Genomic DNA, 21,650 nt, shown 5'->3' with positions numbered 1-21,650 from the left:
AAGTTAGTGGTCCCCTTTTCTTTCCAGACAGCCCACAGCAGGTTACAGAAACTGGCATTCAGCAAGCCCTAGCTAACTGCCACGGCCTGATACCGGGCAGGCTCCAGCACGAGGAATACACTTGCCTACCACTGCCCAGCTGGAATAAGCACAGGCAGGACACAGATTAGAGTCTTCAGGACGCCAGGGAGGACTTCAAACCAGTGCACTCTCCTGGGAGGGAATCCACACCACCAGTGGGGTCCCAGAGCCCCCTGCCCAGATGCCCATGGACACCGTCAATGCCCTGGGTAAGGTTACCCTCTCATCTTCGGTAGTGGTTAACCATCTGCAATGTCACACCGTTCACCACTTCCCAGACCCTCCTAGATTTACAGCCCCTGCTCTACATCCCCCTTGAATTAGCTCCACCCAACCCTTGCATTAGCTCCACCTATACAAATGAGAGCAGACTGTCTGGCTGGAAGAGTGCGGCTGTGGTCACACTCATCTCACAAGCCTTCAGGCTTAAGACAGAAGGTGTCCACTTTGGTCTGTGGTTCACACAGGCCTCCTAGGGGAGACCCACGCAGGCCCAGCAGTTACTGTGGGTTATAGGAAAGGGGGAAGTGAGAGGTGGAAAGAACATCTACTGAAATCTTCCCCATAGGAGCTATGAAACAGTGAAGGTGAAAACAAAAATTATGGCTGGTCTCATACTTGGCATTGATGAAAAAAGAACAACAAATACACACATACAAATGCAGAACAGTGACTGTAGACTCATCCATGCAGCACCTGCAAATTGCCAACTGATCACTCACCTGAGATCTGTCAGGTTCTCTCTCTCTCTCTCTCTTTCATGCACACACACTCTCTCACACACACAAACACACACACACACACGCACACACACACACAAACACACACAACAATCCATAATAGTTACTGTAGTCTTATCCATGCAGCACCTGCAATTTGTCAACTGATCACTCACCTGAGCACAGTCTCTCTCTCTCTCTCTCTCTCTCTCTCTCTCTCATGCACACACACAGACACACACACACACACACACACACACACACACACACACACACACACACACAGACTCAGAGTAGTGCCCCTCCTGAGTTTGTTGGTTCCTCATCTGGGACAATGCACAAGCTGGAACACGGGAGTTCCCTTCTCAGAACCAGGGACTCGACCCAAGGAAACACAGCTCCAATAATGCTGAACCACCCTGCCTCTCCCTTTCTTCAGGGCCAGACACTTTCCCTTGGGAATAACCAGCCTTGGCTCCCCATTCACCAAAACCCTAGACCAGGACTCTGGGTGAAGGAGTCCTGAGACAGTTGGCTCTTCAGACTGGACTGAAAACAAGCAGGAGGTCATTGTGCCCCCAGAGAAGTGTCTGACCCGTGGTAGGGGCAGTGTTGGGTAAATGGATGGGGTCCTAAAGGCTATATACATGGATACACTTCCTACTTCCAGCCTAGATGCTTCTGGGTGACTTGGGGAAGATGAGGAAATCAGATGGACTTGGAGCACCAGGAGATGGTGGCAGATCTGGGAAATGTGTTCACCCTATGAGTGCTGTTGACAGCTGGAGTGGGGGGTCAGGCAAGGTGTAAGTGTGTTAGAGGGGCGTGTTCTTCCCAGACATTCACCTTCTATCTGACCCCCAGTGCCCTCACCTCTCTAGTGGGCTCTTGTGGGACCCTCCTCAAATAAAATTATGACCGAGCACAAAAGACAAGGGCTCACACAACAAGGAGGGTCTATCTTCTGAATCCAACACCACCCACCCTCAGAGAAAAGGAAATATCCCAAAAAGGCTGGTGTGGAAGTGCTGCTTCCCGCCTCTGAGTAAAGCCACCAGGTTCCCCCCAGTGAGAGGAAGGGTACAGATTCATTGCTCTGTGGCTCCCACTGCTCTAGGCCAGGGGCTAAGTGGTGCCCCCTCTTCACCCATACCTGCATCTGCCCTTTTCCTGGGACACTGTCCACTAGGGATGGGGGTGGGATCCCAGGATCAACATGCACTCCCCCACTCTCCACTCCTGGTGCACATTTGTGGCAGAGTCAGGGCTGGCCTGCCTGGTTCTGTGGAGGTGCTTTGGGACACAAGAAGGGAGGCAGGAGTCATGGGTCTGGGTCTGGGGAGGTGGAGGGTAAGGGGAGGTCGTGAGGTGCAGAGCCGCAGGGCTACCACTGGGGACCGGGACCGGGTCAGGGCAGCAAGGAGGACAGGGGTGCACCATCGCTGGATGACTCCAAAAGGTGCCATGGGTCCAAGCTGGCAGCAACCTGTTTCAAACGTGGTGTCACGGGGAGGGCAGGGGAAGGGCCCAGGGCAGGGGCTGGCAGGTGGCTGAGCTGAGCTTGCCCCCTCCACAGATGAGCTCCTGGTGCAGGGGCCCTGGATTCAGGGCCTACTTGGCCTCTGAGCCTCCCTGGGGCTGTAAGAGGGATGTGCCTGCTGTGCTGGCTTTGTGTCCTCTGTGTTCCTGGCCCAGACCTGTGCTCCTACAGCAGCAGAGGTCAGCCATTGATGCTGCCACCCCTGGTGCGTGTGCCTGCTCTTCTCTGCTCTTTCTCTGCCCCAACTTCTCACCCAGGCTGCCCAGCTCCTGCTGCGCATTTATGCCAGCTCCCATGTGCCCCTAGCTGCAGCAACTATGTGCCCCTTCAGCCACGCCCTGTCCTCCTCTCATTCACACTCCCTCCCCACCTCGGGCATGCCCCCGCTCCTGGCTTTGTGCTGCCCTGACTCTCCATTAAGGCTATCAGGCTATGGCAGAATCAGCCTCACCTCAGCTCAGGGCTTCCCTCCAACCGCAGCAGCTGCCTGGGGGAATTGAAGATCCCCTCAGCCCAACCACTGGGGGAGACTCTACTCCATCCACCCCACACACAAATTAGGTGCAAGGTAATGCTCCATGTGTGTGTGTGTGTGTGTGTGTGTGTGTGTGTGTGTGTGTGTGTGAGTATGTGTGTGTGTAAGTGTGTGATTGTCCTCTCAAGGATTCAGAACACTGAAACTTTTGAGATGACAGTACACAGCACACTTAAAAAACAATACAAAGAACCCTGTGTAATGAATTCAGCACAATGTGCCTTTCGAAGGACTCAACACATAGCAACTTTTGGGATCCTCATGGTAATTTAATTACCAATAAGATGAGACATGCCATTTTGACATCACTAAACTTAAATATCATAATATTATGACATTATATGTCATAGTGACATTAAAGTCATATTGTGAACTCCTATTTTGTGATTTCATCCTATTACAAGCTATCAATATTGGTGAATATCAGAAATCCATTGTGACCTCAAAGCCATTGTGACATGAAAATCCCTTTGTGACATCAGAGTGCCATTGTAATATCATTAACCTGTTCTGACATCACAAACCTGTCCTGTCCATTGTGACCTTACCACCAATGTGACATCACAAAGCCATTGTGATATCACATTGCTATTGTGACATTACAATCACCTTGATTACCACCCAAACCCATTATGACATCGTTAGAACCTTTGAAAAAACACATGGCCTTTGTGACATCACAGTCCCTTTGTGTATCCATATCCTCATTGTGAAATATCAATTGAGATCAGATATGCCATTATAATATCACAAAGCATTTACAATATAATCATTGGTGTGACATCACATTGTCATGATGACAACATCAGGTCATTGTGACATCACAAATAGGTAATGACATCATACCTCTATGACACCATATTGTCAATGTGACAACATATTATGAAGGCTTATTATGTGATTTTGTATTTCAAATGTGGGTTCATATCAAAAACATATTTTGACTTCATAACCATTGTAATATGACAATCCTTTTGTGATGTAACATTGCCATTGTGATATCTCTAAACAACTGTGACAACTCAAACATGTCCTGTCCTCGTAAGTTTTGTAACATGTTGCCACTGTGTTAGGCCCATTGAGAACTCATCTATTTTTGACCTCATATTATTTCAGGTATGACATTAAATATTAGAAATATACTGTGATATTATGAATATTGTGACATCACACTGCTAGATGTAATGACCATTTTGTCACATTGCCACATCACAAATCTGTTCTGACTTCATCACATTTGTGCCAACAAATGACTTTGGAATCCTCACAATCCCATTCTAAACTCATATACTCATTATGAGTTAATGACAATTGAGGTCTGGAATGCCATTCTACTGTGACATCACAAAACTAATTTGAACTCATCACTCTTATGGCATTACCAATTAATTGTGACATAACAAGAATCTTATGACATTATAATTTGACATCATATTGCAATTGTGATATTACTGAACTATCATGCTTTCACAAATCTATTATGATCTCATCACATCTTAGACAATTATGGCCTTTGAGACATCAAGTTCCTTCCATGAACTTGTATCATTGTGCACTTGTAGCAATTGAAAATTGAAATAAGACATGATATTGCAAACTAGTTTTGACATCACTAAACCATTTTTATATCATTAACACTTTGACAACCAGAACCTGTTAGGAACCTTAGCACTTTTGACAAAAACATGGCCTTTGTTTCATCACAGTTCATTTGTATATGTCATTGTGACTTCATTCTCATATCCTCACTATAAACAAATGGCAATTAAGATCTGACATGCCATTGTGACATCATAAACCCTTTGTGACATCATCACTATTGTGACATCAGATTGTTGTGATGACACAATCAGCTCACTGTGACATCACCAAGCTACAGTGACATCATAGCATTATGACATCGCATTGCCATTTTGCTGTCATAGACATATTGTGAATGAATATCTTGTGATTTCATTCTATTTCAAATGTGGCATATCAGTTGATATCAGAAACACATTGTGACCTCATAACCATTTTAAGATAATAAACCCTGTGTGACATCATAACCAGTGTGACATTATATTGACCCTGTGTGACATCATAACCAGTGTGACATTATATTGTTGTTATGATATCTTTAGCTTATGGTGACATCACAAAATGATAATGACAGCATAGCATTTGGCATTGTCATTGTGACATCATTGTCACATTATGAGTGCCAAATCTGTGATTTCATTGTATTTGAAATGTGGCACGTGGGTTGATATCAGAAACTCATTGTGATATCATAACCATTGTCACATCAAAATCCCTTTTTGACATCAATTTGGCAATGTGACATCACACTGGCAATGTGATGCTAGTAAGGCATCGTTATATCACAATGGTCATGAACTCACAATGGATTTCTGGTATCAACTGACATGCCACATTAGAAATAGAATCAAATGACATAATAGGCAAACACAATGTGTCTATGACATCAGAATGACAATGTGATGTTACAATGCTATGATGTCATTGTAGTTTTACATGTCAAAATGAGCTGATCGTGTCATAATGGCAACATGATATCACAAATATTATTATGTCAGAAAGGATTTGTTATGTTTATATGGTATATCTGATGTCAGTTTTCATTTGTTCCCCATGAGGCTAGGATACAAAAAGGTTCTGTGATGTCACAGAGGCCATGTGTGTTTTCAAAGGTGGTTATTAATCATAATAGGTATGGGATGGCACAATGTGATCCATAATGTCACAATGGAAATGAGATATCCTATTGGGTTTTTGATGTCACAGTGGTGATGAGGTCACAATGGTTTTGTGATGTCACAGTTTGTTTGTAATATCAGAATGATATAATCAAATTTCAATGACTCATAATTCAATATGAGGATACCAGGTGATAGAAGCAGCTCCATAGTATGAGGTCATACTATGTGAAAACCCAATGGGACAGTGATTTCACAATGACAATGTGATATCTCACTATCATGTTATAAGAATGTTTTGATGTCACAATTGGTGATGCAATACTGATGAGGAGGTCGCAATGGATTTGAGATGTCCCAAGGGGTTGGTAATGGCACAATGGCATGTGGGATCTCAATTGTCATTAACACACCATGAGTATATGAGTTTGGGAAGGGATTCTGATGTCAGCAAAGCATATGTAGTGAAAAAGCTGAATAACTAACAGGTCTGAGATGTCACAAAGTGAAACAATGGTTATGATGTCCAGCGGTGTGAAATCATGATGTTACACTGGATTTTAGATATCTCATGTCATATCTGAAATACGAGATCGAACACAGATTTTCAACTCACAAAGGGCCTAAAATATCACAATGGCATGTCACAAAATTACGAGAACAAGAGAGGTATTTGAAGTCACAGTGGGTTAGTGATATAACAAAGGCAATGTGCTGTGACAAAGAGATTTAGATCTCACAAAGGTTGTGAGTTCATAATGGTTTCCTGATATCAACACAGATGGCACATTTGAGATAGAATGAAATCAAAGAGTAGGCATTTGAAATGGGTCATGACATGAAAATGACAATGTGATGTCAAGGCATCAATGTTTGATAGTATACGTACTCATTGCCGTGCTCGTGTAACTGTAATCCTTGTGTACACTGTATTTACTATAAAAAATAACTCACAGAAGAAAAAAAAGAAAAATATGGTATGGTGTCATTGGGGTTTGGTGATGCACAATGAATGGTGGTGTCATGATGACAATGTGATTTCACAGACATAATTATTACACAAAGTATTTGTGATGATATAATGCTATGTGTGATAACAATTTTCATTAGTTCACTATGAAGATATGAATACACAAAGGGTCTGTGACGCCACAGAGGTCATGTGTTGTTTTTTTTTCGTCTTTTTTTCATGTTTTTTTTTTGTGAAAATACTGTATAGAGGGGTTAAAATTACATGGGCAAGATAATGAGTACATTTCTTATCAAGCATTGTAGCCTCCTCCTTTGTTTCCCCTTCCCATCCCTAACCATCCTTCCCCTGCCCCCCACCCAATCCTCCCCGCTCCCCCTCCCCCTATCTGCATGAAAATTGTAAAGTTCGTTTTCGACATAACGACTTGTACATCTCAAGAGTTCACAATAGTTTTGTGATGTCACAATTTGATTTTGAAGGCACAACAGCAATGTGATGTCACAATGGTTTTGTGATGTCACAGTGGTGATAAGGTCACAATGAGTTTGTGATGTCACTATGAGTTTGTAATATCACAATGACATGTACATTTTCAATTTCTACTAGTTCACAAGGAGGATACAATTTCAAAGAAAGAATCTTAAGCTCCAAAGGCCATGAGTTTTTAGTCATAACTTGTGTGATATGCTGCCATTAGGATATTTTAAGCCTTTAGTAAGCTTATAAGCTGTTTTCAAACTCATAATAATTCAGGTATGATATATGATATCAGAAATTGACTCTGACACGAACATTGTGACATCACATTGATAGACATCAAGAGCATGGTGTCACATTGTGAACTCACAAATTTGTTAGGACTTAATCACATTTGGGCCAACACATGACTTTGGAGACAACACAGTCCCTTTGTGAACTCATATCTTCATTGCGAATTAATGACATTTGAGATCCGGCATGCCATTGTAACATTTCCAACCAATTGTGACAGCACAAACCTATTATAGCAGAAACACATTGTGATCTAATAGACATTGTGGTAGCACAATGCCTTCATCACCCCACATTTCCATAGTGATATCACTAACCCAATGTGAAATTCCAATCCTCTCATACCCAATCCAGGTATGAAATGTGATACCCGAGTCCAGTGTGACATCTTCATCATGGTGACATCACACTGATAGATGTTATAAGCATTTTGTTACATTCTGACACCTGTTAGAACTTCATCCCTTTTGTGACAACGAATGCCTTTGGAGACATCACAGTCACTTTGTGAGCTCATATACTGATTGTGGGTTTATGACAATTGATATCACATGTGTCATTTTGATATCACCAACCAATTGTGACATCACACACCACTTGTAAACTCATCACCAGTGTGGCATCACCAATTGCGATATCAAAACATAATTAAGTCATCATATTGCAACATCACATTGCCATTGTGATGTCACTCTTCCACTGTGTTTTCAAAAACCTACTGCATTTTAGAAAATTCATAGCCTTTTATACTTCAGTCTTCTTCTGTGAACTCATATCCTCATTGTGAAATAGTAGCAACTGAAATTGGACATGTGATTATGAGATGTGACTTCACAAAACTATTTGATTTCATAACCAATGTGACATCACAAACCCATTGTGAGCTTTCATTACCATTTGACATCACTATCACATGGTGACATACAAAACCTATTAGGACCTCAACACCTTTGAAAAAACACATGGCCTTTGTGACATCACAGTCCCTTTGTGTAACTATACCCTCATTATGAACTGACACTTGATATCAAACATGCCATTGTAACATCACGAACCCTTTGTGACATCACCAGTGTGGTATAATATTGTCATTATGGTAGTATCAATTAGTTTTGACATCACAAATCTACAATGACAAGATAGCATTATGAGATCACACTGCCATTGTGATGTTATAAATAGATTATGAATGCCTGATTTTAATCTTTTTTTTCCGGTCATGGGGCTGGACCTCTGGGCTTGGGTGCTGTCCCTGTTCTTCAGCTTAAGGTGAGCACTCTATCGCTTGAGCCACAGAGCCACTTCTGGATTTCTAGTGGTTTTCATTGGAGATAAGAGTCTCATAGACTTTCCTGCCTGAGCTGGCTTTAAACTGCGATCCTCAGACCTCAGCCTGCTGAGTAGCTAGGTTTAAAGGCATGAGCCACCGGTGCCCGGCTTTTTCATACTATTGCAAATGTGACATGTGTGTTGATATTAGAAACATAATGTGACCTCATAACTATTGTAACATCATAAATCAGCAGTGACAATAAATTGTCATTATGACACCATAAGCTCATTGTGACATCACCAAACAACAATGGCATCATAGCATTAAAAATCAAAGTGACATTGTTATGACTTAAGAGTGTGAAGGCCTATTCTGTGAATTCACTCTGTTTCAGAAAGCCATTTTGACCATATAACCATTCCGATATCACAATCTTTTGTGACATCACATTGCCTTTGTGATATCATTAACCTGCTGTGCTGTCACAACCAGTCCTGTCCTTGTAGTTTTGTGACATGCTGTCATGGTCATATAGTAGGGCCTTTGTGAGCTCATAATCTGTTTTCAATCTCATATTTCTGGTTTGACATGTGATATCAGAAATACCTTATGACATCATACTGCCAGATGTCATGACGATTGTGTCACATTGTGACATCACAAAGCTGTTAGAAAGGCATCACATTTGTGACAACATATGCCTTTGGAGACATTACAGTCCCTTTTCGAACTCATATATTCATTGTCAATTAATGACAATTGAGATATCCCATGCCACTCTGAAATCATGGACCTATTGTGACATCACAAACTTATTGTGACCTCATCACGAGAATGGTATCAACAACTAATTGTGTTATCAAAGCATTATTTTGAGAAGATATTGTGGTATTGGCATTGTTCTTTCAATGTCCTATTGTGTTTTTTTACAAACCTATTATGGCCACATCACATGTTAGAAACTTCATGGCCTTTGAGACTTCAAGCTCTTTCTGTGAACTCGCGTACTTATTACCTCTAAGGCAAGGAGACAAACCATTGAGTCACATTTAGTATAATAAACCAATTTACACTAGAAAGGAGACTGTGATCACTTTATCCTGGACTGGATAACCAGGTACAAGATCAGCCTTGACCACCAAACCTCAGATTTCCAATGGGCAGCCCCACCCTATCTTAATTTATCTGCAAGCCACCAGCCAAAAAATTATGATCTCCAAAGCTCCAAACCTCAATGGGCAAGGCTTTTAACTTTTCCATTAGTCCCTCCTTCACTATAGACCTATCATTCCTTTCTGGTCTTTCTGTTTTTCCCTTCCATCACTTCCTTCTTCTCTTCAGGCCTCTCCAGTCTCCACAGACCTGCACTACTCTGCCCTAATGACCACTTTTCTGCTTCCTCTCTTCTCAGGTTTTTCCCTTCCTGCTGTATTACCACTTTCTTCCATCTGGGTAGCTCTCATTTTTATCTCCCCTTCCAATGCTCTAAAAATGCAACTTATATATAGGTTGTACCCCTCCTCACTCCAATGGGTCTTCTGCCTAACAGTTTTCAACCTTTATTTCCCAAACTGACAAATGCTCAATCACTTCTTGACAGCTCACCATGTGAGGCTTGAAACCTCGACCTTTGGTGGCATTCCCCACACTCTCCGGTGGACCAGGCCAAGAATTTACAATGATTAACGGCTCCCACAGATAATTCTGGCTCTACTGGTTATTATAGTATCATCATAGTGAATTAGAAGAAATTGAAATTGTTTATGCCTTTGTTATATTACAAACTTGATGAGACATCACTAACCCATTGTGACTTCATCACTGCGGTGACATCACAAACTCATTGTGATATCACATTACCATTGTGCCACCATGATCATATTGTGACATCCCAAACCTCAGAATCTTTGAAAGAAAGCATGGCCTTTGTGACATCACAGGCCATTTGTGTACCCATATCCCCATTTTGAGCTAATGACAATTGAGATCATACATCCCACTTTAACATCGAAAACACTTTGTGATATCATTACCAGTGTAACATCACATTGTCATTATGACTACTTCAGCAAATTGTGACATCCTAAAACAATGACATCATAGCATTATGACATCACATGCTAATTGTGATGTCACAGGTATATTGGAATGCCTATTCTGTGGTTCCATTCTATTTCAAATGTGGGAGATTTATTGTGACCACATAATCATTATGACATCACAATACCTTGATGACACCACATTGCCATTATAATATCACTAGCCCACTGTTACATCACAAAACTGTCCTATTCTCACATATTTTTTGACATGCTGCCAGTAAGATCTCTTTGGCATCTCTGAGTTCATAAATTGTTCAACTCATACTTCAGGTATGACGTGATATCAGAAATCCACTGTGACAGAATCACCACTGTAACATACACTGACAGTTGTCATGACCACTGAGTGACATTGTGACATCACAAACCTGTTAAGACCCATTACACTTGTGCCAACATATACCTTTGGATACATAATTATCCCTTATGAACTTATATATTCATTGTCAATTAGAGATCTGGCATGAGATTGAGACATCACCATCCCATTGTGAAATCACAAACCTATGTGACCTCATCACCTGTATGGATCACCAACTATTTGTGACTTCAAAACAATACTATCTCATGTAATGGTAACATCACATTGCCAATGGGATATCTCTGTCCCATTGCATTTTCACCAACCTATTATGTCCTCATAATATTTTACAAAATTTAGGGCCTTTCTGACTTCTAGCTCCTTATGTGAACTTGTATCTTCATTGTGATCTAGTAGAATGAAATTGGACATGTAATGGTGATATTACAAATTCATTGTGACATCACTATCAAAGTGTGACCTTATCACCACTGTGACATCACAAACCCATTGTGACATCACATTGCCACAGTGATATCACGATCACCTTGTGATATCCCAAAACTGTTGTGACCTTTTAGCACCTTTGAAAAAGCACATGGTGTTTGTAACACCACAGTCCCTTTGAGTAACCATATCCTCACTGTGAACAAAGGACAACTGACATCAGACATGCCATTGTACCATTACAGATGCTTTGTGACATCATCTACAGAGTGAGATGATATTTTTGTTAGGATACCATCAGACCACTGTGAAATCCCAAAATGACAATGACAACATAGCATTATTACATCACATTTTCATTGTGAGGTCATAGAGACAATGTGATTGCCTATTCTGTGATTTCATTCTATCTCAAATGTGGCATATAGGTTGATTTCAGAAGCCCATTGTGACCACATTACTATTGCGATATTGCAATCCCTTTGTGACCTCATAGTGATATTGTGATATCATTGTAACATCACAAACCTGTCTTGCCTTCATAAATTTTGTAACAAGCGACTAGCTTGACCTGGGTTGGATGCCCAGAGCTAATTGCAGCCTCAACCATGAACCCTCAGACCTCCAAAGAGCAGCCCAGCCATTTGTTAACTGGCCTTCAAACAACCAAACCCCAAAATAATCATCTCCAAAGCTCCACACTTCAAAGGACAAGGCTTTTTCCTTTCTCTTCATCCTCCTTCTGTACAGACCTGTCCAACCTTTCAGGTCTTTTCATTTTTTCCTTCCATCATTCCTTTCTTCTCTTCAGGTTGCTGCACTCTTGACAGGCCTTCCCTGCCATGTCTAGGTGGCCAGTTGCCGTCCTTCACCTCCTGCTCTCCGACAATTCCCTCTCCTCCCAGGTCTTTACCCTCCTGCAGTCTCATCATTTCTTTCCTTCCAGGCCTTTCCCCTTTTCATTCCCCCTTCTGTTGCTCTGAACATGCAACCTATATATAGGCTGTACCCTGCCCCCACTAAAATATGTTTCCTGCATAACAGTTTTTAATCATCACTTCCCAAATGTCCATGCCCAATAACTTCTTGGCAGCTCACCATGTGGGACTTAACATCCTATCTCTTCAGCAGCATGTCCTGCCCACTCCAGCGGCATGCACCCCCCCTCTCTGGTGGTCCAGTCTAATAGGTCATGATGACTATCTGTTATAGGGGTACTGCTGGTTATTACAGAGTCCTCATAGTGAACTAGTAGTGATTGAAATTGGACAAATAATTGTGATATTACAAACTCATGACCTAACCAACCCATTATGACCTCAAAACCACTGTGACATCATGAACCCACTGTGATATCACATTGCTGTTTAGATACCAGGATCACATTGTGATATCCCAAATCTATTATGACCTCTTATAACCTTTGAAAAAATACATAGCTTTGTGACATAACAGTACATTTGTTTACCCAAACCCCACTGTGAAATATTGACAATTGAGAATCAGACATGACATTTTAACATTAAAATGTTGTGACATCACATTGTCGTTGTGATACCATCTGCTCATTGTGAAATCACAAAACTAAAATATGATAAAATTATAATTTCACATTGTCATTGTGATATCATCAATACATTATGAATGCCTTTTCTGTGCTTTCATTCTTCTTCAAATATCGCATATAGGTGGATATCATAAACAAATCATGAACTCATAACCATTGTGACATCACAATCCCTTTGCACATCACATTTTCATTGTGATATCACTAACACACCGTGACATCACAAACCTGTCCTGTCATCATAACTTTTGTGACATGATTTTTTTCCCTCATAATCTGTTGGCAACCTCATTAGATTTCACATATGACATTTGATATCACAAATTCCCAGTGACATCATGACCATGGTGACATCACACTGCCAGATGTCATAACCATTGTGTCAAATTCAGACATCACAAACCTTTTAGGATTTCAATATGTGACCACACAAACTTTTGGAGAAACCACAGTCCCTTTGTGAACTCATGAACTCATTGTAAGTTAAAGACAATTGAGAACTATCATTTCATTGTGACATGGCCAGCACATTGTGACATCATCTATCTTTTGTGACTTCATCCCCAATGTGGCATCATCAAATATTTGTGACACCAAAACAATATTCTGACATGATGAAGTGTGTTGACATTGACATGGTGATATCATTGTCCCACTGTTTCAAAATATGACCTAATATGACCTCATAACATTAAAAACAATTCATTTCCCTTAGGTCTTCATGCTCCTTCTGTGAACTTGTATGCAGATTGTGAAATAGTAGCGATTCAAATTGGACTTGTGTTTGAGATATTACAAAAACATTATAGCATCAAAAACCCATTGTGACCTCATCACAACTGTGAATCATAAAGCTATCATGTCCCCTAAGTACCTTAGAAAACACATATGACATTTGTGACCTCAGTCCCTTTGTGTACCCATATCATCAATTTGAACACATGACAATTGAATTCATATATACCATTGTAACATCACAAACCCTTTGTGACCCCATAACCAGTGTGACAACACATATTCATTATGACATCATCACCTCCTTGCAACATCACCAATTTACAATGACCTCATAGCATTATGACATTATATTGTCATTATGAGGGAATAGACACATTGTAAATGCCTATGCTCTTATTTCATTCTATTTTAAATGTGGCATATGGGTTGATATCAGAAAATCATTGTGATCCCATAAACATATGGCATCACAATCACTTTGTGACATCACAGTGCCATGGTGATATCACTAACAAACTGTGACATCACAAATATGCCCTGTCCTCATAAGCATTGTGACGTGCTGCAATTGTGATGTCTTAGGTCATTTTTGAGCTAGTAATCTGTTTTCAAACTTATAATAATTCAGTTCTGATATGTGATATTAGAAATCCACTGTGACATCATGACCATTGTGACATCATACTGACAGACATCATGACCATTGTATCACATTATGACATCACAATCCTCCACGACTTCATCACATTTGTGAAAACACAGGCCTTTGGAGATACCACTGTCCTTTTGTGAACTCAAATTCTCTGTGATTTCATAATAACTCAGAACCTTTATGCCATTTGGATATCACCAACCAACTGTGATATTATAGACCTACTGTGACCCCTTACCTGTATGGCATCATCAACTAATTGGGACATCAAAACTTTTTGTAATTTCACAATGTGGCACGATGTTCATGACATCTGTTAGTGTGATGTCACAATGGTTATGATGTCACCGTGGATTTCCGGTATCTCATGTCATACATGAAATATGAAGTTGGAAACAAATTATGAGGGCAAAAATTTCTAAGATATCACAATGTCAGCATGTCACAGAAGTTATGAGGATAGGAGAGGTTTGTGATGTCACATGGTATTAGGTATATCACAATGGCACTGTGATGTCACAACGTGATTATGATGTCAAAATGGTTACGTAGGCACAAAAGTGTGTTTCTGATATCAACTCTCATGCCACATTTGAAATACAATGAAATCACAGAATAGGCATTCACAATGTGTCTACGATGTCACAATGACAATTGTTGTCATACTGCGATTATATCATTGAGTATGGTGATGTCACAATGAGCTGATGTTCTCATAATGAAAATGTGATATCACAATGAAGTTATAATGGCATATCTGATCTCAATTGTCATTAGTTAACAACAAGGATATGGGTACACAAAGAGACTGTAATGTTGAAAAGGGTATGTGATTTTTCAAAGGAGCTAAGATGTCATAATAGATTTGAGATGTCACAATGGAATCATGATGTTACAATGACAATATTGTCACAATGGCTTTGTGATGTCGTGCTGATGATGATGTCAAAATGGGTTTGTGATATCACAACGAGTTTGCAATATCACAATCAAATTTCCAATTTCAATTACAACTAGTTCACAAGGAGGATACTGTAATAATCAGCAGGGCCCTGATAATTTATAGGGTCCGATAATCAGTGTGGCCACAACTCCTGACCAGCTGGAGAGGACAGGGCATTCTGTGGGAGGGGATGGTACATTAATCACCAAGAGTTGAGCTGTTAAGAAGTGATTGGGCTGTGGGGAGCTTGGGATGTGATAGTTGAAAACTGTTAGCATTTGGAGTGGAGAAGGGGTACAGACTTTACATATGCTGTTTGTTCAGAGCAATGGAAGGGGAGATACAAATTGAAAAGTCCTGGAAGGAAGGAAGTGGTGTGATAGCAGAAGGGGAAAGACCTGGGAGGAGAAGAAGTTGAGGGAGAGCAGGAGGTGAAGGATGGCAACTGACGACCCAGGCAAAGCAGTTCAGGCCTGTGGAGAGTAGAGAGGCCTGAAGAGAAGAAGGAACTGGTAGAAGGGATAAAGGGAAAGACTTCAAAGGAAGTATAGGTCTGTAGTGAAGGAGAGACAAAGGGAAGGGGAAAAAAAGGCTTGGCCTTTGATATTTGGAGCTTTGGATATCATAATTTTGGGGTTCAGTGGTTTGGAGAATATTTATTATATTAAATATGTCTAGATGGATTCCCTTGAACATTAGAGTTCTGAATTTTTGGAGTCCCCATGAAGATTAATCCATTTAGATGGCATCAGGCCTTGGCCCCAGGGCAAAATCCCTATAGGTGAGTGTGTCAGCCTTCAAGGCCTCGAGTGTTTGTCTCCAGAGGACCAACATGGACAAAAGTCTTATAGGTACCTCTAGGGGTGCGTTTGGGCAAGCTTGCCAGCCTGTTTTTGGGACCCCCTCTAGAGGTAATTTGTGGCTTTCTTGGGAAGCCATCTGAGAAATTTTGAGAGGTCATTTGGGGCTTCCTTGTGAAGCCATCTGGAACCTCCTTAAGAGGTCATGTAGTGCTTCCTTTGGAAGCTATCTGGAACTTCATCAAGAGTGCATCTGCAACTTCCTTGAGAAGCTATCTGAGACCTACCCTGGAGGTCATCTTGGGCCTTCTCCAGTGGCCATCTTGGACTTTCTCCAGAGGTCCTCTGGGGCTTCCTCTGAAGGCCACCTGAGACCTATTCAAAAGTAGTCATTGGGGATTCCTTAAGAGGCAAGTTAAGACGACCACCTGAGGTCATGTGGAGCTTCTTTGGGAGGTCATCTCGGGTTACCTTGATGAAAAATCTGACTGTCTTCAGACATCATCTGGGAATTACTTGAGAAGCTATATAGGACCTTCTCTGGAGGTCATCTGTCTCTTTCTCAAGAGGGTTATCTAGAACCTCCTTTGGGGTTCATATGTGGCCTCCTTGAGTGGCCATCTGGGAGCTACTCAAGAGTTAATCTCATCCTCATTGAGAGGATATCTGGGGCCTCCTTTTGAGGTCATCTGACACTTCCTTGGGGAACCGTTTGGATCCTCCATGAGAGGTCATCTAGGGCCTCCTAGGGAGGATATATGTGACATATATCAAGAGTTAATCTCATCCTCATTGAGAGGATATCTGGGGCCTCCTTTTGAGGTCATCTGACACTTCCTTGGGGAACCGTTTGGATCCTCCATGAGAGGTCATCTAGGGCCTCCTAGGGAGGATATATGTGACATCTTCCAGAGGTCATCTGCAACATCCTCAAGAGGCAATCTGGGATGTTCTCTCTGTCACCTCAGATCTCTGTAGAGGTCAAAATTGAGTGGTGTGGACATGTGGGTTTAGTGTCTGTGGCTATTGGTCTGTGTGTGTATGCTGATAGTTCTATCTGTGTCCTGTATGCACCTCTGTTTACTCCCTTTCTCAGGATGGGAGAACAGGCCTACAGTTGTCATATCCAAAAAAATATTCTCCCCCAGTGTTACAGAATCCTTCAGAGGAAGATGCACTGATGTAGTCTCTCTCCTATTCTTTGCCATCAACACCTCTAATCTAAAGTCCTCCCATACCAAAAGTGGTTACTTGTACCAGCCTGAGGTGGTACAATGTGGTATGATATCCTTATTACCCTTGAGACAAGAACATGGAGGAGATGGTGAGCAGGCCCCCTTTCTAATGTATTTTCCCTTTACAACTAGTGACCTGTATAACTGGATACAGAAAATCTATCCTTTTCAGAAAAAAATAAAACCAGGGGCTCATTCCCTCATTAGAGACAGTAATTTTCACACACAAGCACATCTGGGATGAGTGTCGGCAAATTTTACAGGTGTGTTTCACCTGGTAGAAAAGGGAGTGAATTCTACTCAGTGACTTAAAGGTGGTCCTTGGACCACACAGTAGCCCCACTATTGAACCAGACCATTTGGAACAAGTCTTTCCCAAGACTTACTCAAGCTGAGACTGGGAAGGTGGCTCAGCGGTAGAGCGCTTGCCTTGCATGCTCGAGGCCCTGGGTTCAATTCCTCAGCACCACATAAGCAAAAAGAAAAAAGCCGGAAGTGGGGCTGTAGCTCAAGTGGTAGAGCTCTAGCCTTGAGCTGAAGAGCTGAAGGACAGCGCCCAGGCCCAGAGTTCAGGCCACACGACCGGACCTCCCCCCCCCCCCCCAAAAAAAAAACTTTCTGGAAGTGGCGCTGTAGCTCAAGTGGTAGAGCGCTCGCCTTGAGCTGAAGAGCTGAGGAACAGCGCCCAGGCCCAGAGTTCAAGCCCTACGACCGACCAAAAAAAAAAAAAAATCTAAACTCAAGCTGAAACTAACAGCTATCGAGGTATGGAGGTGCTTACCAATTATTGCCAGGTTCGGTTAGCAGGGATACCACAGTATCTAGAAAGCCAAGTCATCAATCTAAGGTGAGTGAAATGGGACAGTTCCCCAGTTAGTACTCTAACGTTTTCTGGAACTTCTCCCAGAAGCCTATAGGACCTATAGGCCTGGCCTATAGATCTTGAAGACCTGGAGAATCAAAGATCCCTAAATATGGCCTTTGGTACTCAGTCGGCCACAGATATTAGAAGAAACCTTCAAAAGTTAGAAGGTTTTGAGGGAAAAGTGTATTCTAAGTTGGAAGTGGTTGCCCAGTGGGTGTTTGATACCAGAGATACCCTGGAAAAAAAGAGTTTAAGAAGTGAGTTTGAATTTTTGGTAGGAGCACCAGAATATGGATCAAGAAACCTTTAGCAAAGACAGTACAATTCATTTGAAAATGTCAGTAGGGATCCTCTAGGACTAAACCAGTGTGCTTATTGCAAGCAAAATGGACATTGTGGAAAAGAATGTCCAAGGAGGAGAAAGATAGAAAATGACAGGGTAAGTAATCACATTAACCACCTGGAAAATGTATTCATTTCTCTGGAGAAACATGCAAAGGAGCTTTGGGCTCTGAATTCTAACTGTGTTCAATTTAAAAAGCAGCCCTCTGAACTTAAGAAGAAATATGTTAAAGAAAAAAATTTACCCACTTCTAACTCAAAACACAGGCTTATAAAAGAATGAATCTCCTATAGGTGCCAGTAAAAACCCACCAAGAGATTAAAAGCACATAGAGCACACAGGAGATAATAGAGAGAATTATTTAACATGAAGAAAAGATTTGAAGATATAAATTAGGAACTTGTGAGAGTCAAAAATGAGAAGAAAATCCTCAAAAGGAACCTAGAAAACACTCAGAATCAAATGAAATTCAAGTACATTAGCCTGGGTGAGCATGAGGCAAATTAGGGGACTACAAGTCAGAGGCCAACAGAAGCACAGGACAGCAATGCTGCCATCCTTGCTAACCACAAGTGAGGCCAAGAAAAGATCTGGATGTTGCATTAAGAAATCATAGCCATGAAAAAGGAGTTGGATCTGATATAAGAATGTATTAGGGTGAAGTACATGTTGATTATAAGCCTTGAAGAGTGTCACCAGAAATTCAAGGCAACAGAGAAAGAAGGAAAGAGTAGTTGGCAGAGAAGACGGGGAAGTGCTGTGTCATAGAAGATCAGGCCAAGAAAAGTGAACAGGAAAATATCAGGCTGAAGATTGTTACTCTTCAGAAAGATTTAAAGGGCCACATGCTCTGATAGGGAAAGAGCATTGGGAAGAAAAGCAGAAAAGCTAAACAAAGAGTTGCAAGATCTGTCACAAAATTACACTTAAGTGGAAAACCAGAAAGATAAATTACTAGAGTAAAAGGCCAAAACGACTGCTGAGACCTTCACCATAAATGTAATGCAGAAGCACCGAGTCCCTATGGAACAGATGGAGGTGGGAAAAAATACCTCTCAGTAGCACCTTTTTGAACTTAAGGGAGGAGTTGAAGAGCAAGCAAAGGTGATGTGAGAAGGAGAAGCAGATGACCAGTCAAAGAAACTCTCCTGTGACCCTGTCAAAATATTTGCAGATTAAGGAGCACATTGAGAAGGAGAGTAAGATCATGAAAGCAAGTTTGAGAGAAAAGGAAGAGAATAAAATGGAAGAAGTCTCCAAGGTTCAGCGTACTATACAGGAGTTAAACTAGATACCCTAAGATACAGGGAAACATCTGAGCTGATCAGGTAGCTTGGGAGACCACTCTAAAACCAGTGGGGTCTCTAGAGCTACTAGTCGTTAAGATTAAAGTAAGAAGCAAAAAGAGTAGTAATAAATGTGCAAATGTTGACACTGAACTTGTGAAAAATTCATACAGGCTCAAGCTTTCTGTCAGTTTACATGTAGATATTTGCACTCTGGTAAATTGCCCCGGGCCACTGCCTATAACTGTTCGAAAAACCAGTGGGGCCTCAGCCTGACAATCCTTTGTAAAGTGTGTAGATAATTTCCAACAGGTAAATACTGAAAAGCCGGAACGTATGGAAACAATTCATATGTAAGGAACCTCAGATGGTGAATTTGGGAAAGTGAGCTTCACCGAGGTAAAGCCTGGAAAGTATGGTTATTTGTACCTGTTACTAATTGTGGACACTTTTTCAGGCTGAGCTGAGGCATGTGATAATTTGTTGATTTGGCTTACCTTTAGCTATGGGGTCCAAAGATGCCCCTTCATTCAGGGCCAAAGTTCTCAATTATTAACTAACGCCCTAGGAATAAATTAGAAGTTACAATCCATTTATAAATCTCAGAGTTCAAGGGACTAGAAAGAATGAATATGACCTTAAAGGAAACATTAACTAAATTAAATACAGGGACTGGCCATGGCTACGTAAGCCTCCTGAACTTTGTTCTCCTTCGAGCAATATGTAGCCCTTATGTTAAACGATTTAATCCCTTTGAAATACTTTAGGGTAGAACACCCCCTTTGGTTGCTAAACTTGGGAAGGCTATAATAACATAAATGTCTAACTACAATCTGCAGGCTTTACAACATATTCTTTTATGTACCTATCCTTTGGTAACCAAGGCCCACAGGCCACCTAAGAAAAACTCCACCTGAAGGAGAGGGGTCAAGATGGCGATGGAACAGCAGGGAAACACCATAGCTCTCTCCAACCAAATACAGATTTCAATGCTCTGTTTCTCCAAGTGACCCACCAGAAAAAGAGTGATTACTCAGAGAGGAAGTGACAAAAGAAAAGGGAAAAACTTACACAGACATTAAAGGGGGAAGACCCTTCCCAAATCCCTTGTTGTTGATGGGGCTCCATGCTGAGTAGCTTAAATGGCAGGGCTTCTTACCAGGCTGCTTAAGCAGCCCCAGCTCTGGACCTTCAGAGGACCACACACTCGCAAGCATCCCAAGGCCTCCAGAAGACTCCAAAGAGCCACTGCCAACCAAGAGAATACAAATAGAAATCTCAGAAGGCAGAGCCAGCCGAAAGACTTCCCTCACCCTCCCTGGCACAGTGCCTCTGCCTGGCTGGTGCAATCAGCTCAACCGAGTCAGGAGCAACAGTAACTGTTAGCAGTGGGGAACGACCCTAGACTCTCAGCATGGCACCTCTGTCCTGCTGATGTAAATAGCCTAGCCTAACCTGGAGCACCAGTGGCAGCTGGCAGTGGCAGCAAACCACCCAGACTCTGTGCACAATGCCTCTTGACACTAGCCACAGGAACATCCCAGAGCAGCCCAGGGAGGCAGCGGTGGCTGGGGTGGGGACAATTGCAGTGAACAACTCCAGACCCGTGGCAGTTTGTGCCTCTCCATACTGGCCCGCATCAGCAGCCCAGCCTAGCCCGAGACAGCAGCAGTGGTTAACACCTGACTTGTGCTGTGGTACCTTCCTTGAATAAGTGGCCCAGTTGATCCTGCAGTGGCAGCACCTGGGGCAGTGTCAGCAGCTGCAGTAGCAGCTTTGG

Source organism: Dipodomys spectabilis, unplaced genomic scaffold (assembly GCF_019054845.1).
Source record: "Dipodomys spectabilis isolate Male_0828 unplaced genomic scaffold, ASM1905484v1 ptg000272l, whole genome shotgun sequence".
In the NCBI taxonomy this organism is placed as follows: Eukaryota; Metazoa; Chordata; class Mammalia; order Rodentia; family Heteromyidae; genus Dipodomys; species Dipodomys spectabilis.
The sequence above is the reverse complement of the archived record's forward strand: the minus strand, read 5'-3'. Positions refer to the sequence as shown.